Source organism: Bos indicus, chromosome 10 (genome assembly GCF_029378745.1).
Source record: "Bos indicus isolate NIAB-ARS_2022 breed Sahiwal x Tharparkar chromosome 10, NIAB-ARS_B.indTharparkar_mat_pri_1.0, whole genome shotgun sequence".
Classification (NCBI taxonomy): domain Eukaryota; kingdom Metazoa; phylum Chordata; class Mammalia; order Artiodactyla; family Bovidae; genus Bos; species Bos indicus.
In genome coordinates, this window is record NC_091769.1 from 35,346,025 (window position 1) to 35,356,848 (window position 10,824).

General features: G+C 39.7%; 1 protein-coding gene across 1 annotated transcript in view; it reads right to left on the minus strand.

Annotated features, from left to right (window-relative positions):
• Positions 1-5,375, minus strand: part of FSIP1 (fibrous sheath interacting protein 1) — a 208,875-nt gene extending 203,500 nt beyond the window's left edge. The window contains exon 1 of the mRNA XM_019968497.2: positions 5,222-5,375. The gene's annotated coding sequence lies outside the window, so the exon portion shown is untranslated. The remainder of the gene's footprint in view (positions 1-5,221) is intronic.
• Between the last annotated feature and the right edge of the window lie 5,449 nt (positions 5,376-10,824).

Genomic DNA, 10,824 nt, shown 5'->3' on the forward strand with positions numbered 1-10,824 from the left:
AAAAGTTTTTTTGCCTTCTCCTTTAAATTGCTTAATAATAAATAAATATAAAATATGAAATCTCCAAGGGACTGGAAGGAAACATACATCTAATTTACATAATAATGAGGTTTTTTGTTGTTTAGTTGCTAAGTCCTGTCCGACTCTTTTGAAACCCCATGGACTACAGCTGCCAGGTTCCTCTGTCCATGGGATTTCCCAGGCAAGAATCATGGGGTGGGTTGCTATTTTCTTCTCCAGGGGATCTTCCCCACCCAGGGATCAAACCCACGTCTCCTACTCGGCAGGAGTGGCTCAGTGAGCCACCTGGGAAGGCACTTTACCACAGGTTCAGTAGTAAAGAATCCGCCTGCCAATGCAGGAGACACAGGTTCCATCCCTGGGCTGGGAAGATCCTCTGAGGGAGGAAACAGCAACCCACGCCAGTATTCTTGGCTGGAGAATCCCATGGACAGAGGAGACTGGTGGGCTATCAGACTCAACTGAGCATGCACGAAAACACCTGGGAAGCCCAAAAATGAGGTTAGTGACTTACCAAGCAGGACATCAAGAGCATAAGTCAAAAAATAAGAGACTAATAGATGTGATCACATAACACTGACTGCTCTTGAGTATCAAACCAAAAAGAAAAAAAAAAACTCTAAATTAAAAGATAGATGAGAAACTGGAGGAAATATATGCAATATAGATAATATACAAAAGATTAATACATTTACATATTTAAAGAGCTCTTATCAACAAGGAAAAGAAGCATTCCAATAGAAAACTGGCAAAGGGCATAGACAAGAAAGGAAGGCAGGAAGCAGGAAGGAAGCAAATCAATATCCTGTTTAAAAAACAAGACCAATTTCTCTAATTAAAGAAATATACAGAGAGGGACCTGAAGGATGATCACAAATCAAAGAAGTAACAATGGTGGGTTCTGGACTAGCAGGTTCATGGGTGTTCTTGTGTCTTCTTTTACCTTTTGCTTATCTCTACTTGCTGGTTTTCTAGTATTTTAAATTCATAATTAAAGAATTTATTTATTGTAGTAAATTTTCTGGAATACATTAAAGTCTATTCAAAAATAAATAAAAATCACCCAGTATTCATCACCCTGAGCTAAACACTGCTGGCACATTTCTTTTCCATTTTTGCTTTTCATGTTTTTTCAACAAAATTGAATCCATGTATTTCTCACTTAACATTAAGTGATCAGCATTTTCTTATTACATTAAAGATAGTTCTAAAATAGAATACTATTCAGTTCTTGATATTCCATTAAACAGAAGGATATATGACCAGATTCTAACTTGCAATAAATCACTGTTAAGAGGTACAAAGTTTTCCTAACATTCATTTCAAGTGAGATTAAACTTTTTCATATAGGCTTGTGAGAAATGCAACCACCATGAATGATTTAAAACCAAAATGGGGACACTGGGCCAATGTAATTTGATGTTTTGGGATGAATGAAAGAATAAAAAGAAAATTAATCCTCCTCTGTTTAGTTACAATGAATAGCCAGCCTTTTTAAAAAGTTGAATTACATTTATTTTCATGATTTTAATGTTTAAAAACTATTTGTGGTGTTTTTTCTTAACTTTCTATATTTGTTTATTATGTAAGAAATATTTGCCTATGAGAGGGGAAAAAGGCAAATAATATAGAACAATGTAAAAGTTTTTCAAGTTCAACTTACCCTCATCCCAAGAAACACAGTTGATAGATTTTTGTAGGTCTTACTTTTTTAGGCATATGCAAACTTTCTATCCTGTAACTACCTACTCCTACCCAACACAAACACACACAAATGGCATGGTACTTCACAACTTGCTTTCTCACACTTTATGCATTTCAGAGACTTTTCTGTAGCACCACACACAAATACATTTCATGCTTTCAAATCATGGCATAGTACTCTATTGCATAGATGTAGCATTTTAAAAATCAGTTTCATTTAGCTTATATGGAAGATTTGCTATAAAAAGCAAAACAAAAATTTACTCAAAATTGATCACAAGCCTAAAAGAAAAACTCAAAACTATAAACTTTCTATAAAATATGTGTGATCGTGGGCTAGGCAAAGATGTCTTAGATACAACATCAGAAAGTGAAAAGCAAGTGAAGTCTCTCAGTCGTGTCCGACTCTGCGACCCCATGGACTGTAGCCCACCAGGCTTCTCCATCCATGGAATTTTCCAGGCATGAGTACTGGAGTGGGTTGCCATTTCCTTCTCCAAAGGATCTTCCTGACCCAGGGATTAAACCCAGGTCTCCCGCGTGGCAGGCAGACGCTTTACCATCAGCCACCAGGGAATCCCTTGGCAGACAACATCAGAAGTATGATTCATAAAAGAAAACACTGATAAATTGGAATGTATCAAAGTTTAAAACTTCCACTCTTCAAACAACACTACTGAAAAGGAAAACAAAAGTCAAATATTGGAAGAAAATATTTGCAAAACACATAGCTGACAAAGGACTTACATCTTGGATACATAAAGAAGTATCAAGACTCAATAATAAGAAAGATTTGAGCAGACACATCACCAAAGATGTATAGATAGCAAGCTAGCATAAGAAGATGGTCAATATCATTAAGCCATGGGAAAAATTCAAATTAAAACCATAATGAGATACTGCTACACATTCAAATGGTGAAAATTACTTTTTTAAGAAACTAACAATACCAAGTGTTGACAAAGTTGAAGCAACTGGAACTTTAATATATTGCTGATGAGAATACAAAAATACAAAATGGGATAGCAGCGTTGCAGAACCACTTGCCACTTTCTTACAGTGTTTAACATACACTTACCTTACAACTCCACAATTTCACACTTGGATATTCACCCAAGAAATGAACATTTGTAATCACACAGAAATCTGCACATAAAGGTTTATAGCAACTTCATTAACAACTGCCCCAAACTAGGAACAATCCAAATGTCCCTCAACTAGACAATGAATAAGCAACTGTGGTACAGCCATACAATGGAACATTGCTCAGCAGTATAAGAAAACAAACTACTGACATAAAACTTAGGCAAATCTCAACTATATACCGCTAAGTTGAAAGAGGCCAGATTCAAAAGTCTCCATAGTATTTGTTTCCAATTATATGACTTCTAGAATAGAGAAAACTATAGGGACAGACGGAGAAGGCAATGGCACCCCACTCCAGTACTCCTGCCTGGAAATCCCATGGACCGAGGAGCCTGGTGGGCTGCAGTCCATGGGGTTGCTAAGAGTCGGACACGACTGAGCGACTTCACTTTCACTTTTCACTTTCATGCATTGGAGAAGGAAATGGCAACCCACTCCAGTGTTCTTGCCTGGAGAATCCCAGGGACGGGGGAGCCTAGTGGGCTGCTGTCTATGGGGTCACAAGAGTCGGATATGACTGAAGTGACTTAGCAGCAGCAGCAGCAGCAGCATAGGGACAGAAAATGGATGACTGGACATAAGGAAGGGTTAACTACATAAACCGGTATAAGGGGATTTCTGGGAGAATGACGCAAGTGTTTTGTGTCTTGACTGTGATGGTAATTACATAAACACAAACTGTATGCGTTTGTCAAAACTCACAGAACTGCAATATTAAAAGGGTAAATTTTACGGTATGTAAAGAATACCTCAATTTTAAGTTAACCTCTTTGTACAAATTTTTGCTTAGTTATGTTTATATGTCCAGAATATAAAATTGAATTGCTAAGTCAAAACAAAATTGCAATACGACCCAGAAATCCCACTCCTGGGCATATACCCAGACAAAATTATAATTCAAAAGGATACACGCACCCCTATGCTCATAGCAGCACTATTTACAATAGCCAAGACATGGAAACAACCTAAATCTGTCCATCAACAGATGGACATCAACAGATGTCCATCAACAGAAGAGGCAAGGAAAAAGTGAAAATGAAGTCGCTCAGCCGTGTCTGACTCTTTGTGACCCCACGGACTGTAGCCTACCAGGCTTTTCCGTCCATGGGATTTTCCAGGCAAGAGTACTGGAGTAGGTTACCATTTCCTTCTCCAGGGGATATTCCCGACCCAGGGATTGAACCCAGGTCTCCCGCACTGCAGGCAGATGCTTTACCCTCTGAGCCACCAGGGAAGCCCAAAGACGTGGTACATATATACAATTATTTAGCCCATTAAATACATTATTCAGCCGTTAAAAAGAATGAAATAGCACCATTTGCAGCAACATGGATAGACTTAGAGATTATCATACTAAGCAAAGTCAGTCAGAAAGACAAATCCCGTATCACTTATATGAGGAATTTAGTACAACACAAATGAATATACATAAAACAGAAACAGACTCACAGATACAGAGAACAGACTTGTGGTTGCCAAGGGGGAGGGGAGAGAGGTGAGGGGAGGAATGGGAGTTTGGGATTAGCAGAGGCAACATATTAAAAATAGGATGAATAAACAATGTCCTACTGTATAGCCAGGAAACTATATTCAATATCCTGTGACAAATCATAATGGAAAAGAATATGAAAAAGAATATACATATATATATATATGTATGTATAACTGAGTCACTGCTATACAGAAGATATTAACATTGTATATCAACTACACTTCAATAAATTTTTTTAAATTGCTGAGTCAAAGAACACTTGGATTTCAAATTTTGGTAAACTACCAAATTGTCCTACAACAAAACTGTACCAGATTACATTACTACCAACAGGGTATGCTGAGATGAAGGCGTCTGTTTCCCCATCAGGGCCAATCTGATTATGTCAAAGCTTTTCACCTTTGTCAATCTGGTACATGTCAAGAAGTATCTATGAGTTACATTTCTTTAATTACCAAAGAAGTTGTCTCTAGTCAAATGTTTACTGCCCACCTTTTTTTTTATTCCTGTGAAATACCTATTTGCATCCTTTGTCACTTACACACTATTTTAGATGGCTGGTAATTAATTTGTAACACAAGTTCTAGATCTTATGGGCTAGGACAGTGGGAGTCCTTGGTACTAGGTCTTACGGTCAGGAACGTTTGCTACAGTGTCCAGGAAATCCTGGCACAGCCTTCGAGGAGACTGAAGCTTCTCCGAGGTCAGACCCACCGCTCCCTCCCAGGACTCCGGGCCGGCCCCCCGCTGACACCGTCCGCCCATCCCCAGCCCAGCAGCCAGATGGGACTCCGCTCCACTCTGACTGGATTGTAGTCCGGCGACAGAGCTCCGCTGCTAATCTGTGCGGTCCCTCACCTTCTGGGCGAAAACCAGTGTCCAGTCGTCAGAGCACTGACACTCAGCGTCACCCACTGTCCCCCGAAAGGGAGGGGTCTTTTCCCGCCACCGCAGTTTCTCTTTCTCTACAGGTGGAAGAAGCGGCGGGTCCTAAGCCCTCTTGCCTCTCAGAACGCCGTTCCCTTGGCAACCAGAAGCGGACGCTTCCAGTCTCGCGATAGGAGAAAAGGACAGTACCATCTAGAAACAAGACATGGGAGCCCAAGAACGGCCGGGGCACAACCTGACGAAACCCTGAGACCTGAGGAACCTCTACTGTCTCCTCTGTCTTCTGGGCGGACGGCGGAGGGTGTGGAATGGTTTGTTCGTATTTAGGTTGAACTCGGAACGAGGATGTATGGATGTTTGTATGCCTCTGTCCTCACTATTAATATGATGCTCTACAGGTCAGCTTATCCTCTCCGAGTTCAGTTTGCTTCTCCGTAAAATGGGGTAATAATGATTGCTTCCTCACAACATTGTTGTGCGCTCAAAAACATAATGTTCTGTGAAGTTCTTAGTAAATGTTGGGTGGCATGTAAATAAAAAATAGTAATTTTGCCCAGATTGGACCACAATCCAAAGAAGGTAATAATTGCTATTTGCACTTTCTTTCTTTTGTGATTCTAAATTCTCAGCGCATGAAGACTATTTCCCTGGGTCCTCAAATTGACTTTTCTTCATCCTCAGTGCCATCAAATATCTGCTTCTTCCAATATAAGCAGCATTTTACAGTTTACAAGACATTTTCAATACATGGACCTTTTAGCCTCATTGTTAGGTGGTGAGGTATGTATTCTGTAAGTATTTTTCAGAAGATCAAATAGATAAAAGTGATGTGTGCAGAACTAGGGCAGTGGTGGGTGTAAAAACCTGACTGTAAATGTCGTCCATATACTTCTACATTCTGCATTTCTATCTCCAGCTCTGAAATCCACATGCTTATCTGACTAAATGACATCGATGTAAGAAGGACCTCAAACTTAAGATGTCAAAAAACTGAACTTCTCCACAGTCCCTCCTCCACCTCACCTTCTTACCTGTCTTACCTAATCAATAACTGCATCCTGCCAGTCTCAGGCCCTCCTTGGGGCCTGAGATAATAATTGCTTCCTCAAGGTCCTCCTTGTTAGTGTTTCTACTCAAGAATTTCTTCCCAGCATTTCTCAGAATCTTTATATGTTTTTCCAAATTAAAAGAAAGTCAGTTGAGAAATCAGGAAAATTGGACAGAGAGTTCTAATTCTCCTGCAAGAATTAAACCTTAGCAATCAACATAGAGATCCACTGATGTCAAGATAAATCAAAAGCAAGGGCAGGAAACACTGTGAGTCAGAAGCTGAGATAAACATTTCAGGAACCAGGACAGGAGCACCTAGGAAGGAGGCGATCACAACTCAACCAGTCAATTTTGCTTGCAATTAGTGTGGTAAGTGTGTGTTTCTGCACATTAACTGTCTTCTAATAGTCATTCTTGCAAGTAAAATAAATGTTAATAAGTTGATACTTATTGTATACTTTACACAAATTCTATGAGTGATAGTCCAAGGAACAAGTTTTTATTCGAAATAAGTTCTTAACTGGGCAATTTCCAACCCAAGATTATGTGAAGCGCTGTTAGCCTTGCTTGGAGATTTGTGTGTTACATTATTCAAATGGTACCCACCCAATAATGTTCTCTGTGTACTCCAATATTTGAATATTTGCTACAGGCTACGTCTCATAAATGCTTTTAATAGTTCTTATTTTTTAAACAGGTGCTTCATATAGCATGATAATGAGTAAATAATATGAAGAAGGTTGGAAGTATTTTAAGAATAACTTAAAATTTGGAGAGCTCCTAGCAGTTCTGATCTCTTGTTTATGCATGCCAAATATTAATATCTGTTGGGAATTTGGAAATACTACTCCTTCTCCTTGTTGTTCTTCCAATATGAATAAACACACATACAGACATACATACTCACACACACTGCCAGACACACACACTCACACACATTGCCTGGAACACAGTTCCCCAGCCTTCCATATGGTTGTTTCTTCTCTTCCTTCAGGTGTCTGCTTCCTCAGGTGGGTTTTTCCTGACCACTCTATATTAAATAATAATTCCCATCTCTGCCATTCTATTTGGCAGGGAGCTAAGTGGTGTCCAGCTCTTTGTGACTTTGTGACCATGGACTGTAACCTGCCAGATACTGTCCATGGGATACCCCTGGCAAGAACACTGGAGTTGGTTGCTATTTCCTTCTCCAGGGGATCTTCCTGACTCAGGGGTCCATCCTGGGTCTCCTGCCTAGCAGGTGGATTCTTTACCTCTGAACCACCATGGAAGCCCTACTCTGTTTGCTTGACACTCTTACTTTTATATAAGGAGGAACGATGCCACTGTTTGATTTCTGATACTAAATGGGCTTCCCTGGTGGCTCAGATGGTAAAGAATCTGCCTGCAATGCAGGAGACCTGGGTTGAGATCCCTGGGTTGGAAGATTCCCTGGAGGAGGGCATGACAACTCACTCCAGTATTCTTTCCTGGAGAAACCCCATGGGCAGAGTCAGACACAACTGAGTGACGAAGCACAGCACAGCACTAAATAGCTGGGTGACCTTGGGTAAATCCATAAGTTTTTATGGGCTATAATTTCCTCATTCTGTGCTAATTCTGTCAGGTGGAAGCCAAGACTCCAACAGGCTCCCAGGTGATGCCAATACTTCTGGTCCACAGATCACTCTCTGAGTAGCTACAGACTAATCTCCAAATGCCCGCACAATGCTGGTATTTCATGAATAAAGGCTATTCTTTCCATTTTTATTTTTGGTGATCAATGGTGCTTCTTCAGAAAACAACACATTTCAGATTTATTGGGGATGTGAGGGGGAAAAACAACTAAGAAAAATCAGGATTGTGTCCAGTGCTCATGATTGACTGTTATCATTTTTTTAAAAACTGTTGCTTACACAGCATAAAATACATATAAAGCAAGTGACTAGAAAGTTCAAATTCAGTAGAAATGTAGTGTCCATTTACTGTTTGTAACCTTTCAAAATAAGTCCCCACTGATAACATTTTGCATAAAACCCACCTCATCTTGAATTGCTTTCTATCATTCTCATTCCCTTTATTTACCTTCTGCTGCTTCCCTTGTATAGATTGTTGAGAGACAGTATGTGCCTTGAGGGCAAACTTTAATAAATTATATTTGTTGTGTATTAGTACACAATAAATGTGTCTTTGTTTCTAATTTCCTGAATTACTTCTATGCCAACCATTGCAATTATACCCTCAAAACAATTCACATTCAAATATGTTAGAGCACCATATTTTTCTCTGCTGTATTCATACCCCACCCCCAAAATATTCTATAAAGAATTATGCCTTTCAAAATAATTCATAAAGATTTCATCTACAGTCAAGATATTTTAAGCTAAAATTTCCCTGGTCTCATTCCAGGTTGGTGACATATGGCAGCGTTGGTTTCGAAGCTGGTTTTTGTTTTTTGTTTTCAGTCTCTCTCTGTTCCTGACATTCTCCTTCTGAGTGGAGTCAGATTTGAATGAATGAATGAGCCCACGTTGTATTCCATCTGGACTCCAACTATCATTCCAGCCTTGTTGTCCCAATTTCCTTTTTCTCACCATGAGCTTCAGCCAAATGTAACACGGTACTAGGAGAGAAACCTCACTAAGAATTGTATCATAGATTCTACAAACTAGATTTAACAGTCATTTCTTTGATGGGCAATTTAAAATGTGTGCTACTGGACAGTTCCCATGACGTGTGAATCTATCTATGGCTTAGTTATTAAAAAGTAACATTTACTGAGGGTTTAGAACATGCCTCAGATACGTCATTCCATGTCACTTCATAACACCTATGCAACAGCACTGTTATTACCCAGATGGGTACTTGAGAAGCAGAGCACGGCGGTTAAGTGGTTTTGCCAAGTTCATTTGGTAACTAAATGGTACTTGGATTCCAGCCCAATTCCAAAGCCTGTTTGTTCTCTTCACCTTCTCACTGGACTGAATTCAAGAAGAAAGTTTACTTGTGTCCACTAGATGGTGCTGATTGCCTTCCGTTAAAAACAAAACTCCAAATCCGCTTTCAGAAACTTACTTTCCTTGGATTTTTAGGTGTGATCCAAGAGGCTACTGAACTGAAATATTCTGTTTGTTTGAACTGTGCTTGGGTACGTCTTTAAGTGGGGCTTCTCAGGTGGCTCAGTGGTAAAGAACCTACCTGCAGTGCAAGAGACATGGGTTCTATCCCTGGGTTGGAAAGATCCCCTGCAGAAGGAAATGGCAACGCACTCCGGTATTCTTGCCTAGGAAATCCCATGGACAGAGGAGCCTAGTGGGCTATAGTCCATGGGGTCGCAAAGAGTTGGACATGACTTAGTGACTGAACATGCACATATATAATAGCCATCCAGATAAGTGTGAATTAGATACCAAAAAAATCAGAGCAGGTTATTTTTTTAAATCTTAGTACATATTATAAATATATAAATATATGTATGTGCTCGGTTGTGTCCACTCTTTGCAACCCCATGGACTGGAGCCTGATGAGAGCCTTAACGGATTTCCCGGGCAAGAATACTGGAGCGGGCTGCAATTTCTGCCTCCAGGGGATCTTCCCCACCCAATGATGGAACCAGCATCTCCTGCATCTCCTACATTACAGGCAGATTCTTTACTGCTGAGTTACCTCAGAAGCTCTCCATATTATAAAATTGTTATTGGTCAGTCACCAAGTCGTGTCCGACTCTTCGGGACCCCATGGACTGCAGCATGCCAGGCTCCTATTATTTGATACCTAATATCAAATAACCACTGATAATTTTGAAAGACTAAAGTTCTCACCTATTTGTATTCCTATAAAACCTGCAGACTTTCTATAAAAGTCCATGTTTTGTTTCATATACCCTTTTACCCAAACTCCACTCTCTCCTGTTCCTCCTGGTCCTGCTTGGCCACAGCACTACCCATGTAATCAAGAGGCAAGACCAGGGAGTAAATCAAGGCTTAAACAGCAAAAAGCAAGTTCTGGAACAAGTAATCCTATTTTTATTCACAGTAAAAATGCATTTAGTACGTGTTTAGTTCTTTTTTCAGTACTTAAAAGCTATGAAATAAATCTGCTAAAAATGGGTTCTCAGATTTTGTTGTTCATAAGGATCATTTCAGATGTTATTTAAAATGTTGATTTTTGCCATTTGCAGCAACATGAATGGAACTAGAGAGTGTCATACTGAGTGAAGTAAGTCAGACAGAGAAGGAAAAATATCATATGTAATCCCTTATATGTGAAATATAAAAAGAAATGATACAAATGAACTTACTTACAAAACAGAAAGAGACTCATAGAAAATGAACTTGCCAGTAGGCGAAGGGATGTTTAAGGAGTTTGGGAAGGTCATTTACACACTACTATATTCAAAATGGATAACCAACAAAGACCTACTATATAGCACATGGAACTCAACTCAAAGTTACGTGCCAGCCTGGATGGGAGAAGAGTGTGGGGGAGAATGGATAAACGTATGTGTACAGCTTAGTCCCTTCACTATTCACCTGAAACTACCA